Source organism: Felis catus, chromosome D1, assembly GCF_018350175.1.
Source record: "Felis catus isolate Fca126 chromosome D1, F.catus_Fca126_mat1.0, whole genome shotgun sequence".
NCBI classification, from domain to species: domain Eukaryota; kingdom Metazoa; phylum Chordata; class Mammalia; order Carnivora; family Felidae; genus Felis; species Felis catus.
Window position 1 is genome coordinate 55,729,433 of NC_058377.1, and position 11,825 is coordinate 55,741,257.

Below are 11,825 nucleotides of genomic sequence, written 5' to 3' on the forward strand. Positions count from 1 at the left end.
CTTCACCATGCAGAATGGAATTCTTCCGAGTGATTTGGAAACCCCGTGCCCTGACTGCATCAGTAGCATATATATTCTAAGGGCAAAAGAACTTCAGACAAATCATCAAGTGTGTTCAGGCATCATATAGTTAGTCATACTACTGGTATGTTTTGTTGTGAGGTGTTTATCGTACGTAGAGAAAGTAAGAGGAAACAAATAAGTAATCTTGTGAATATCGTCAGAAGCGAAACTTTTCGGCATTAGAAACAAGGACATACGAATATAAAGCCAAAAACCTAAACTAAAAGATCTATAGCCTTAGGTTTTCGTTCAAGTATCAGTATGAACTTTTGATGTATATTTTCTTAAGAAAAAGATATTTCCGGGTGCCTGGGTGCCTCAGTGGGACGAGCATCCGACTCTTGATTTCCGCCTAGGTCGTGATCTCGCGGTTTGTGAGATCAAGCCCCGCACGGGGCTGTGTGCTGACAGCTGGGAGCCTGCTTGGGATTCTCTCCCCATCTCTTGACCCCTGTCCCGAGTGCTTTCCTTCTCTCTCTCTCTTAGAATAAATAAAAGAAAGAAAGAAAGAAAGAAAGAAAGAAAGAAAGAAAGAAAGAAAGAAAGAAAGAAGTATTTCCTAGCTCTGTACGCTGAAGAGACCTAGATTGGTCGGTTAAGCATCCAGCTCTTGGTCTGGATGGCCATCCAAACAGCACTGAACACTCCTAGCATCCAGAGTCATGGTCTGTAAATACCATTTCCCACTAAAAGAACCACAGCCTCTTGGAGAACTCGCTGATTCCCTGTCTGGGCAGAAAATGCAGAGGGCAAACCTGAACATTTGTCATACTAGAAAGTCAAGGAGTTAATAAACACTCCTCAGGTCAGAAGGGCTCAGACACCCATTAAAGAGGTCCCCACTGGCCAGATGTGGGACACTTTGAGTGATGACAAGGATAATGACGAAATGGATTGAAATAGCAACTGTGTTAGAAACTATGAGACAACCATGGTACAAAAAAAAAAAACTAAAACTAAACTAAAAACAAACAAACAAACAAACAAAATCCTTGCTGGACATCTTTGGAGAAGATGTTAGAGAACCAACTCGTTATTCTGAGAATTGATAAACATGGTGAAAGCATCCAATATTTATCCCACTTTTCCTAAATAAATTGTACCTCAGAGAACCCAGAGCCGATGAGGAAAGTTTCTTTCTTTTTTTTTTTTTTTAATTTTTTTTTTTCAACGTTTATTTATTTTTGGGACAGAGAGAGACAGAGCATGAACGGGGGAGGGGCAGAGAGAGAGGGAGACACAGAATCGGAAACAGGCTCCAGGCTCTGAGCCATCAGCCCAGAGCCTGACGCGGCTCGAACTCCCAGACCGCGAGATCGTGACCTGGCTGAAGCCGGACGCTTAACCGACCGCGCCACCCAGGCGCCCCGAGGAAAGTTTCTTTCTATGGAAGTATTCTAGCTAGTAAATGAGAAGGATCGATCAAATTACAATATCATTGTTTTGCAAATCTCTAACCAAATAGTGGGTCTAGGCAAGGATCACCCAAGTCTTCTGAAAGGACAGACAGACAGACAACCAAACACTACGTGTCTTTGGGGGAAAGTGCACACTCCTCCTATGAAGTAGGATCCAAATCTAATCAAATCCAAATCTAATCAAATCTAGTCAAGCCTTTGGATCTAATTGCCAATTTGCAGGAAAGGGGAGGGATTGAAGACTATGTTAACACCATGGGGGATGCGGTGGAGAAAGTCCAGGACGGGGAAAACTACAGGGGACAAACAACCCGGTTTATTCAATAAATGAACGTGAGAAAAAAATAAGAGGGGCGGGGGGGAGAAACCTACAAATTGAAAGAAGTTTAAAGGACCCAGCAACCAAGTGAAATGTACAGACCTTGTTTGGATCCTGAATTTCGAACAAACCAGCTTTAAAAGGCCATTTACAAGACAGTCGGGGAAGTGTAAACACCACTGAATATTGGATGAAAATAAAAAATTGTTGTAGAAACTTAAGTATGATAACGGTGTTCTGTTCACGCCTTTATCTTTCAGAAACGCACACTGCAATATTTATGGATACAATGGTTTGATGTTTTGGAATTGCTCTAAATAATCCAATAGGGGAGGAGTTGGGGGCTATCAGAGAAACCAGAGTGACCTTGAGTTGCTAAGGGTGGAAGCTGAGTGAAGAAGAGGCATTTTGTATGTGTGAGTATTTTTGTGCATGCTTAGAGGTTTCCACAGTGAGATGTCCTTGCTGGGGAAGTGGAGAGGGAGACTTGGATCCGTTCCCTCCAAGGTGGAGATGGGGGCAGAGCCAGAGAGCTGACTCCCTAGGGGTGAACTTCGGCAGGAATGTGCCTCTAAAAGGAAGAGTTCTCAGTAGAGGGAATAGTGTGAGCGACTGCAGGAAGGTTCCACCATCTGGGCGGGGGCAAGTAATCTCAGCGCTGAAGGAGCAAAGGGGCAAATCAGGGGAAGACGGAGGTGGGGGAAGCTCACGGAGATCGTCCACCCCGGAGAGATCTGCACCCCGCCTTATGCGTGCATCCTTCTTGCCCGAGAGGGGGTCATGAGCTCTCATTGGGCCTCACTGAAAATCCAGTTGTGTGATGTCAATGGCATTTCCTTTCAGAAAAAGGAAATGAGGTTAGCGAGCGAGCGTGTTACCAGGAAAGGAAAGTTAGTTGCGCCCCACCCTTTGCAGCCCCACGCTCCTCCCCCACTGCCCCCCACAGCACACTAGGCCCTTCTGCCTGGAGCTGGGGACAGGACCCAGAAATGTCACGGTTCACACAGTATGGGTGAGTGCAGACTTACGGTTTTGACTTCTGAGCAGGGCTAGGCCACCCCAAACAGAGTCAGCACCCTCTGCATCCCGTGGGCCCGGACGCAGGCCACACTGGGAGATGGAGGTCCCAGGGAGCCCCAGGGTCTCATTAACTGTCGGCGAGGCCCTAAAGATGAGCTCTTTGTATGTGAAGCAGCTGAGAATCAGGGAGGAGAAGGGACCTGGCCAGGATCACAGGGAAGCCAGGTGAGAACCCAGGTACAGGTCACATGCATCTGGGGGCCCGGGGGCCCGTGAGGCCTGCCATGCCACAGGGCTTCCAGAACGCCCTGCTCCAGTTATAACTAGTAAGTGCCTTTATTAACCCAAACCGCTCCCTGACCCTCAGCTTTTGAACATCTGAATATTCCTTGAGATGCTGTTCCAAAGACAAAATGAAAACAAGTTTCAATGCATCGAATAAAATTGCTGTGTACTTCTGAACAGAAAGAAAAAAGTAACGCTAAATTGATAAGGTGATGTGTTCAGCAAACCAGCCTTTTGAAAGATCGATCACTTGGCAAATTGGCCATCAAGTGAATACACGTTAAAGGACTTGACCTAGAGCCTTCCCCACCCCTCCTCCCGACTGTGAGCCCTGCGAGGAGGGCCCAGACCAAGCTCTTCCCTCAGCCCCACATGCCTGGCCCAGGGCCTGGCACATTGGAGTCAGGCATTGGTGAGTTCATTGCTGAGAAAACTAAAAACACGGAATTCTGGTGTTGGGCCCGAACGTCCGTGAGGTTTGAGGGGATGGGAGGCGGGTTAGCAGTGGTGGCCTTGGTCACCTCCCGACACAGTGAGGTAACAGGGTGGAAAAAACCCTCACCTCTGCTCTTATTGCAAAAGTCAACTTGGGTCATACTTTCCACTGTGCCCCCTGCAGGGAGGGCGTCTGGCTCACCCTCCCACACACCCAGGGGCTGGGGGTTTTCAGGTGAAGTGGAACTAGGTGTTTGCATCTTTGCAGGATCGCTCAGTGACAATGGAGCCCGAAAAGGCAGGGTGCACGCTTGGCGTGCAGTGTGGAGCTTAAACGTGTGCATGCAAATGTGTGTGCACGTGTGTTTGCACACGCATGTATGGACCGCGGGGATGTGTAGCTACGGATGCTTGTGTATCTGTGTTGTGTGTTGCCGTGTATGCCTATGTAGAAATGAAGCATAAATGTGCACTTACATTTGTATGGGAATGGGTGTGTTTGCATGAGCGTCCATTGATATATACGCTTTCGTGGTGCAAGTATATTGAATATATGTATCTGTTTTCCCCGTGGAAGTGTATGCTGATTGGGTGTGTGTAAATATATATATATATATATATATATATATATATGTATATATATGTATGTATGTTTGTGCACATTTGTGCTTTCTTGCATAAATACATGCTGTGCCTGATGGTAATCCATACGTGTGTATGAGACATGCGTGTATGTTCGTGTAAGGCGTGTGTGTACTTTGGAGGTGCACCTTAATGTCGGAATACGGATAGGTGTGGCGTGTGTGCGTGGGTGCCCGGGGGAATAAGTGTTTTGCGTCTTTGTGCACACGTGTGTGTGTAGATCTACAAGTGTGTGTGTACAGGTGGATTCGTGCATCATGTGTGCCTTGCACATGTGTGATATGCACAGTGTGCATGAGTGCATATAACTGCAGGTATGAGCACATACAAACATTCCCTTGTTGTCCTTTGCTTTGCTTTCCTTTCCTCTTGGGGGATCACGGGGCTTCTGAGTGACTCTCTCAGGAGCATGGTTTCCTGGACCTGAGAAGTACCGATGTCAGAGGTCCCATGTGAGTGAGGAAGCAGACGGCCTGAGGCTTGGCCTCTGAGAAGTGGGCGGAGGCTCCCGGGGCTACTGTTGTGGACCAGGCTGGTGAGGGCGTTGGGACACGTGGGGCCTCAGCGCCCACTGTGTGCCCTGGGGAGTGTTCCTGCCACCCTGGGACTTCAGTCCACCCCTCAGTGGTTTTCTACGCTCCTTCCTTCTTTCCTTCCTTCTTTCCTTCCTTCCTTCCTTCCTTCCTTCCTCCCTTCTCTCTCTCTTTCTCTCTTTCATAGAGCCAACATAACATCTCACAAGGACCCCCTGTCCAGAAAACAGATGGGTAAGTGGAGACACATGGCTGAAGGCCAGGGTCAGGGAGGTGGGGAGAGCCTCATAGAACACAGTTCTAGTCGAAGCCTAGGTTGTCCCTGGGCCCGCTCTGTTTGCATTCCAGTTTACAATGTTGAAATCATACCCATGTCCATAATTCGGCTAGTCCTGCAACAAACTCTTTGCAGTGTGTTTGGGGAGGCTGGGAGCTGAGTGGTGAAAAGGGCCGGCCTGGTCGCGCTCCTGGTGCCTCTTCTATCTGAGCTGCTCCTGCCCCACAGCGTCCCTCTCAGCCGGGGTCGGGTGAGATCCCCTGAGCTCCCAAGGTGAGCTGCTCTATCTGCATCAGGCCCATGGTAAGCAGCCCCAAAAGGTGGGCTTTTGTGCTTGTGATTGTCTCCATTTCCCAGATGAGGCAACACAGCCCTCCTACTTTGTTTGAATCGACCTGGAGATGCCAGAAAGGACAGAGGCCCATTCCGACCTCAGGTGCCCACCCTCTGTCATCAGATGTGTTTTCTTGTTCTTCCGGCCTTGGCCAGCCCGTGGTAAACCCCACATGTGGTTCTGTGGTTGCCTGCACAGAGCCACCGGGCGCCGGGGGCTTCCCCTTGGTGAGCTGCAGAATGCCCATTCCCCAGGCAGCCGCCACCCACTCTGGCCCACAGATGCGCGGGTCTTGTGTAAGGAGGGCTCCGGGTTCATTTATGACATGCCACAGGCTGTGCCAGGCTGGTGGGAGAGATTACTTTATTTCACTGGTTTGTTTTGAAATTCACTGACATAGAGGTTATGACCCCATTGGACAGATATGGAAATTGAGGCTCAGAGATGTGAAGTAACCTGCCCAGGGTCAAAGGGCTTCCGTGAGAACCCAAGTTGTTCTGATCCCAAAGCCCATGTTATTAGTCCCTCACCCTCTCACCCCTTCCTTACCTTGAGCCTGGGGACAGCTTGTGCAAGGGTAAGAACAGGACGTTTGGAGCCACACTGACCTGACCTGGGTTCTATTCCAGCCTTGCCGATGACTCCTTGTAGCCTGGGTGGTCACCTCACCTCTTTCAACCTCTGTTCCCTTACCTGGTGAATGGGCGCCTCATTGACCATCAAGTAGGATCATAGTGGGGTGTGGACCGCTATGCCCAGGTAGGGCCCAGCATACAGTGAGTAAATGGCGGCTCATGGTCTCCCCCCGCTCCCACCACTTAGGACCATGCTTCCAAAGTTGAGAAGTATCAGCTGAGCCTCTGGAGTTGTCTTCTCAGGTCAGGAAATGGGGACTAGTCATGAGAGGTCAGAGGAGGAGGTCCCTGTGGCAGAGCATACCTTCCAAAACATGTGGCCTCAGGAAGATTTCCAGTTCTACATACTGGAGCCTTGTCATTCTCCACCAAGAGGTGTGGGTTATTGCCCCTCTTCTCACTGGGCAGAACTTTGTGACTGCCTCAGTGAACAGAATAGAGCAAAAGTGATACTACATTAACTTCCCAGGCTAAATCTTAAAATGTGATAAGGCTTCTATCTGTCTGTCTCTGTCTCTTTCTGGAATCCAGCAGCCATATTGTGAGGAAGCCCAAGCCAAGCCACCCGGAGAGGCCACTGTAGGTGCTCTGGGCCAACAGCCTCCATTAAGGTCTCCACCTTAGGCCAGCTTCAGTGCTCAACATGTGCACAAACGACTCTCCAAATGATTCCCGCTCCTGACTGCAACCATCTCAGGTAATGTCAAGTGGGGCAGAGATGAACTATCCCCTCCATGCCCTGCCCAAATGCAGACTTGAGAACAAAATGAATGTCTTGTTTCAAGCACTTAGGTTTTAGATACACAGCACTGAGTAAAAAGAACAGCCTTCCCGCTTCCCCGGCAACCTGTGAGCCACCCCAGCCTGGTTTAAGTAAGCTCCTCCCACACCCCACTCCCACCCCCGAGATGCCTCAGTGAAACCTGGAGTCAGTCCTCTGCCCACCACTGAGCCCAGCTCTGTCACTTGCAACTCCGTGCCCCTGGGCGGGTCACCAGCCTCTGTGATGGGAATTATAACAGTACCTCCCAGGAGCCCGGGGATTAACGAAAGTGCCTGGCACAGAGGGAGTGCTCCTTAGAAGGGTGCAGGTGTGTGAGGCTGGGGAGAAAGGACAAGACCCAAGACATGGCTCCAGTCTCTGACTTGGTCAAGGGAGAAGGGGAGGAGTGTGCTTCAGGGAAGCTGAAAAGGGGGTCAGTTCTGGTTGGACATCAAGTGTGAGAAGCCCAGCTTCCTGCAGGGATGGGTCCCCAGGAGACACTGCCCTCAGGTTGCTCCCAGATTGACCCAGAGGCAGGAAGAAGAGAAGTGAGGCTAGGCAGGCTTGCCAGAATCTGGTCAAGGGTGATTGACAGGGGGTGGGGGGGGGCAGCGGAGGGCACAGGGGGCAGGATCCAGGTCAAGGAGGACAGACCGCGAAACCCCACCAGAACCAGGTGGACTCAGTTACATCTGTGCAAACATGGTTTCGGAGGCTTCTCAGAAACCGAAGGCACCCTCCGTCCCCCAACCAGGGCCAGCCAGCTCTATCTAGGGAGATAAAGTCATTGCGGAGGCTCCCAGACCAGAGACATCCTTATCAGCCGCTGTCGTCTGGGGTACTCGGGAATGTAAACATGCCTGCCACACAGCCCTGTGATGAGCCAGCCCCGGGGATGACACAAAGCAGAAGCAGGGGGGGGGGGGGGCAGCCCTTGTCCCCCTCCCCCATTCCCTGCCTGCAACTCTGCCTGCAAGGGAGAAGGGAATCCCAGCCTGGGGGTCCTTTAATGCCCTGTGCCCTGCTGAGCGATTGGCTCCAATCAACTCCTTGAAATCACACAGCCCTTAAAGCAACCTTGTGAACGTATCCATTTCCAAGAGGAGGAAGCCGGGGCACAGGGAGGTGACAGCGTTTTCACAACTTGCCAGGGCTGGGATTCAAGCCCCAGAGGCCTCGCTCTGTAGAGTGTGGTGGAAGCTGTGATCAGGGGGTCCAAGCACAAATAGTCCCGGCTGGCTGAGATGGAGTGAGATGGAAAGGGGTCAGCCCAGTGTGCGTGCATCGCAAGGCTCAGGCCCCTTCCCCACCACCTGCTCCCAGGCCCCCACTGGCCCCATCGGGCTGGAACCTGTGGCTTGGGGCTCCCGGGTTGAAGAGTCCCCTTTCTGATGTGCTCCCAGGACCCAGAGGTGCCAACATCAGGCAGCAGGAGCAGGGAAAGGGCATGAGCATGGGGTTTGGGATCAGACAGATGGCTCTGCTCCAATCTGGTAGAATGACACTCAGGGGGGCTGCTCATCCCTGTGCCTCGTTTTCCCCATCTGTAAAACAAGGTGCTGCCTAAATGCTCTTCCAGGGCCCCGGGCTCATTCTAGACTGTGTGAACCCGAGTAACAGTGACTGCACCAGCAGAAATGCAAGCAAGAGGCCGTCTGCCCGTCTTCCTGGGGGAGGAGGCATTAAGCAGGAACCTGAAATAGATCCTTTCCTCTCCCCTCCCTCCTGCCTGCCTCCCTTGCTTTCCCTTCCCCACCCCAGCCCACTAAGATCTGGTCCCTGGGCTGAGAGGCTCCCAGGCTGGGCAGAGGGCTATAAGCTTTGTGTCACAGGGGCTCAGATCAAGGTCTGTACAGGATACAGTGGGATAGGGTCCTAGAGTGAGGGAGGGGTCAAGACTCTTTGTGGGAAAATCTTTGGGGACATGATAGTTGAAGAATGGGTGGGTGTTTGCCAGGCAGACTAGCGGAGAAGAAAGCCTTGGGTAGGGCGAGCTGGGGGCCAAGGTCTGGAGGCGGGAGCCCAGGTGGGAGTCTGTCTCCAACGAGGATGGACGGCTGGAGTACAGGGGCTCGCCACGTCAGCAGGAACCAGTGGAACATGAGGAAGGGCCTTGAACACCAGGCTAGGGAGCCTGGGCTTTCCCCTGAGGGTGCTGGGGAGTCATGGGATGGTTTTGAGGAGAGGAGGAGCATGATCAGAACAGTGTGTCCCAAATGTGTCTCTGGCTCCTGGGAGGAGGTTGGACCAGAGCGGGCAGATGAGGGGGAGGCTCAGAGGGCACTAAGGACGTAGGCAAGAGAGAAGGAGACTGGAACCCTGTCGAGGGCAGGGGCTGTTTCAGAGATGAAGGGGAATCAGGGGAAGGTGGCCCCAGGTGTGTGGCTGGCTTGGGCACCGTGCGGGTGATGGTGTCCATCACCAACGGAGACTAGAGAGTGGGGAGTGGTGCCAGGGCCCAGAGACAGGTTCTGTTTGGGACGCACAAAGCGCTGTTATATGGTGGCCAGATCCTGGGCTCGGGGCCTGACCCTAGGAATGCAGGCTCCGCGTCAGGCACCGAACGGGGAGGAGGGGTCGGGGAGAGGGTGGGAAAGGCCATCGCAGGGGAGTGTAAGGTGGGGTGACTAGGACTAGAAATGAGACACTGGGAAGAGGCCCCTGGTGTCTTCCTCTCCAGGGTCTGGGGAGGAGGCCTCAGGGGTCAGGACAACAGAAACGTTGGGAGCAGCCTGGGTCACTCGGCCCATCTTTCCATCCACGGGAGGACCCATCCCTCTAATCACGGATCAGCTTTATGGGCTCCCGTTCCGTGCGCGCAGTGTGACGTTTAGATTAGAAGGCCTCCAAGCCCCTTCCCCTTCTGACTTTTTCCAGCTTGTCTTCCTCTGCCCCTGACTGACTGGGAGGCATTATGCAAGGCTTCCCCGACGCCGGGCCCCAGCTGCCTCTAATCCAGAGCCTGTATTAGACAGGCATGATCTCTAAGGTTGCACACAGGGCCTCACTGTTTGTTCAAAGAGCAAGCCAGCAGATTCCAGCTGCCGGAGCCCCAGACTCTGCTCATCCCCGGGAGTCCACGCTCGGCTCTGCCTCGCAGGACAGTTGGCCTCCCCCCTGCCCTCAATTAGTCAGCTCCTAGGACATGGACACAGCCTGTCCGCTCCCAGCTCTCCCACTCCCTGACCCCACCCCCACCCCCCAACCCCGATGCCCTGGAGCTGGGGAGGAACAGCGTGCAGACCGGAGACTTTCTCTCCAATCTCAGGATGAGAGCCAGCTCCTCAGAAAAACCCATGGTCCCCAGAGCGGGGGTGCGGCAGCCTTGCCGACTGTCTGCGGACCCTGGAATTCAGAAAGAAGGCAGCTGGCGGCAGATAGACAACGACCTTTGTCTGCGTTTTTAAACTTTTTTTTTTTTTTTTTTGCAAAGCACTGGATGCCATCACATGGACCCCCCCGGCCACAGCCCTCTCAGGAGGGTAGACCAGGAAGAGCTGTTACTATACAGATGCAGAAACTGGGGCTCTGAGAGAGAGGAAGGAAGAGGAAAGAAGAGGAAAAAGTAGCCCAAAGCCCCACAGCAGTCGCAGAGCTGGGACATAAACTTTGGCTCTGCCACAAAGCCCATCATCTGCAGAGACTTCTGACTCGGATGATTCCCACACTTCCTCCAGAATGCACATCCTATCCTAGGGTCCCCCAGGCAGATGGAAGATGTCAGGAGGAGGGAAGTGCAGGATAGCCTGAGCGTGATGAATTACATGCCATAATGCCATCACCTGCACCATTGTGGGAGCTGCATTCCTCTGTCTCTACGTGGACCTGAGGTCGTGCCATAGTCCCCAAGACCCTGGGCAACCCAGCCCAGCTGGCCCTCCGGCCTTTTCTCCTCCCTCTTCCCCCTCTGCCCTATGAGCTCCTGTCACTTGGTCTTTCTTGCTTTCTTCAACATACCAGGCTTCCAGCCACAGGGCCTTTGCACATACAGTCCCCTTACTTTAGAAGACGTGCCCCAAGCCCCAGCCCCTTCCATGTCCACAGTTAATGCCTCTTCATCCTTCCTTCTTTTTAAACTAACAGCTTTATTGACATATAATTCATATGTCATATAGTTGACCTATTTAAAACATGTGATTCAATGGTTTTTAGTATGTCCACAGATCTGGGTAATCATCACCACGATCAGTTCTAGGACATTTGCGTCACCGTCTAAAACCCTGTACTCATTTACCAGTCACTGCCCCCCAACTCCCCCACACGCACCATTTGGCAACCCCTAATCTACTTTCTGTGTCTATAGATTTGCCTATTCTGGACGTTTCCTATAAATGGAGTCTTACATTTTGGTGACTGGCTTCTCTCACTTGGCATGAGGTTTTCAAGATTCGTCTATATCGTAGTAGATGATGCACCTCGTCCTCTTTTTATGGCTGAATGATATTCCCTCACGTGGATGATACCACATTTTATTTATACATTCATAAATTGAGGGACATTTGGGTTGTTTCCACATTGTAGCCATTATGAGTAATGCTGTTATGAACATCCATGTGCAAATTTTCGTGCGGACATATGTTTTTATTTCTCTTGCGTGTATTCCTAGGAGTAGAATTCCTACATCATATGGCAACTCTAGGTTTAATCGTTTGAGGAACAGCCGGATTGTTTTGCACAGAGGCTGCTTCGTTTTCCAGTACAACTAGCAGGGTATTAGGGTTCCAATTTCTCCACATACTCGTCAATGCTTTTTATTACGTCTTTTTGTAAATATATATACAGCCATTGTAGTGCCTGTGAAGCAATATCTCACTGCGGCTTGGAGTGCGTTTCTCTGATGACTAATGACATCAGAGCATATTTTCAGGTGCTGGTTGGCCCTGTGTGTACCTGTTTTGGAGAAATGTCTATCCAGATCCTTTGCCTATGTTCACATTTGTCTTATTACTGAATTATGAGAATTTCATATATATTTCATATATATTTCAGATATATGATTTGCAAAAAGATTTCCCCATTCTTGATAGTGTTCTCTGAAGCATAAAAGTATTTAATCTTGATACCGTCCAGTGTTTCTAATTTCCTTTCTGTTGCTTATGCT

At 51.3% G+C, this 11,825-nt stretch overlaps 1 long non-coding RNA gene across 1 annotated transcript; it reads left to right on the forward strand.

Moving 5' to 3' along the window:
- Window positions 1-2,701: 2,701 nt before the first annotated feature.
- On the forward strand, window positions 2,702-11,074 carry LOC102900354. The gene is made up of 3 exons (XR_441286.5): window positions 2,702-2,812; window positions 6,493-6,658; window positions 10,158-11,074. It is a non-coding gene; the product is annotated as an uncharacterized LOC102900354 (long non-coding RNA).
- Window positions 11,075-11,825: the final 751 nt, after the last annotated feature.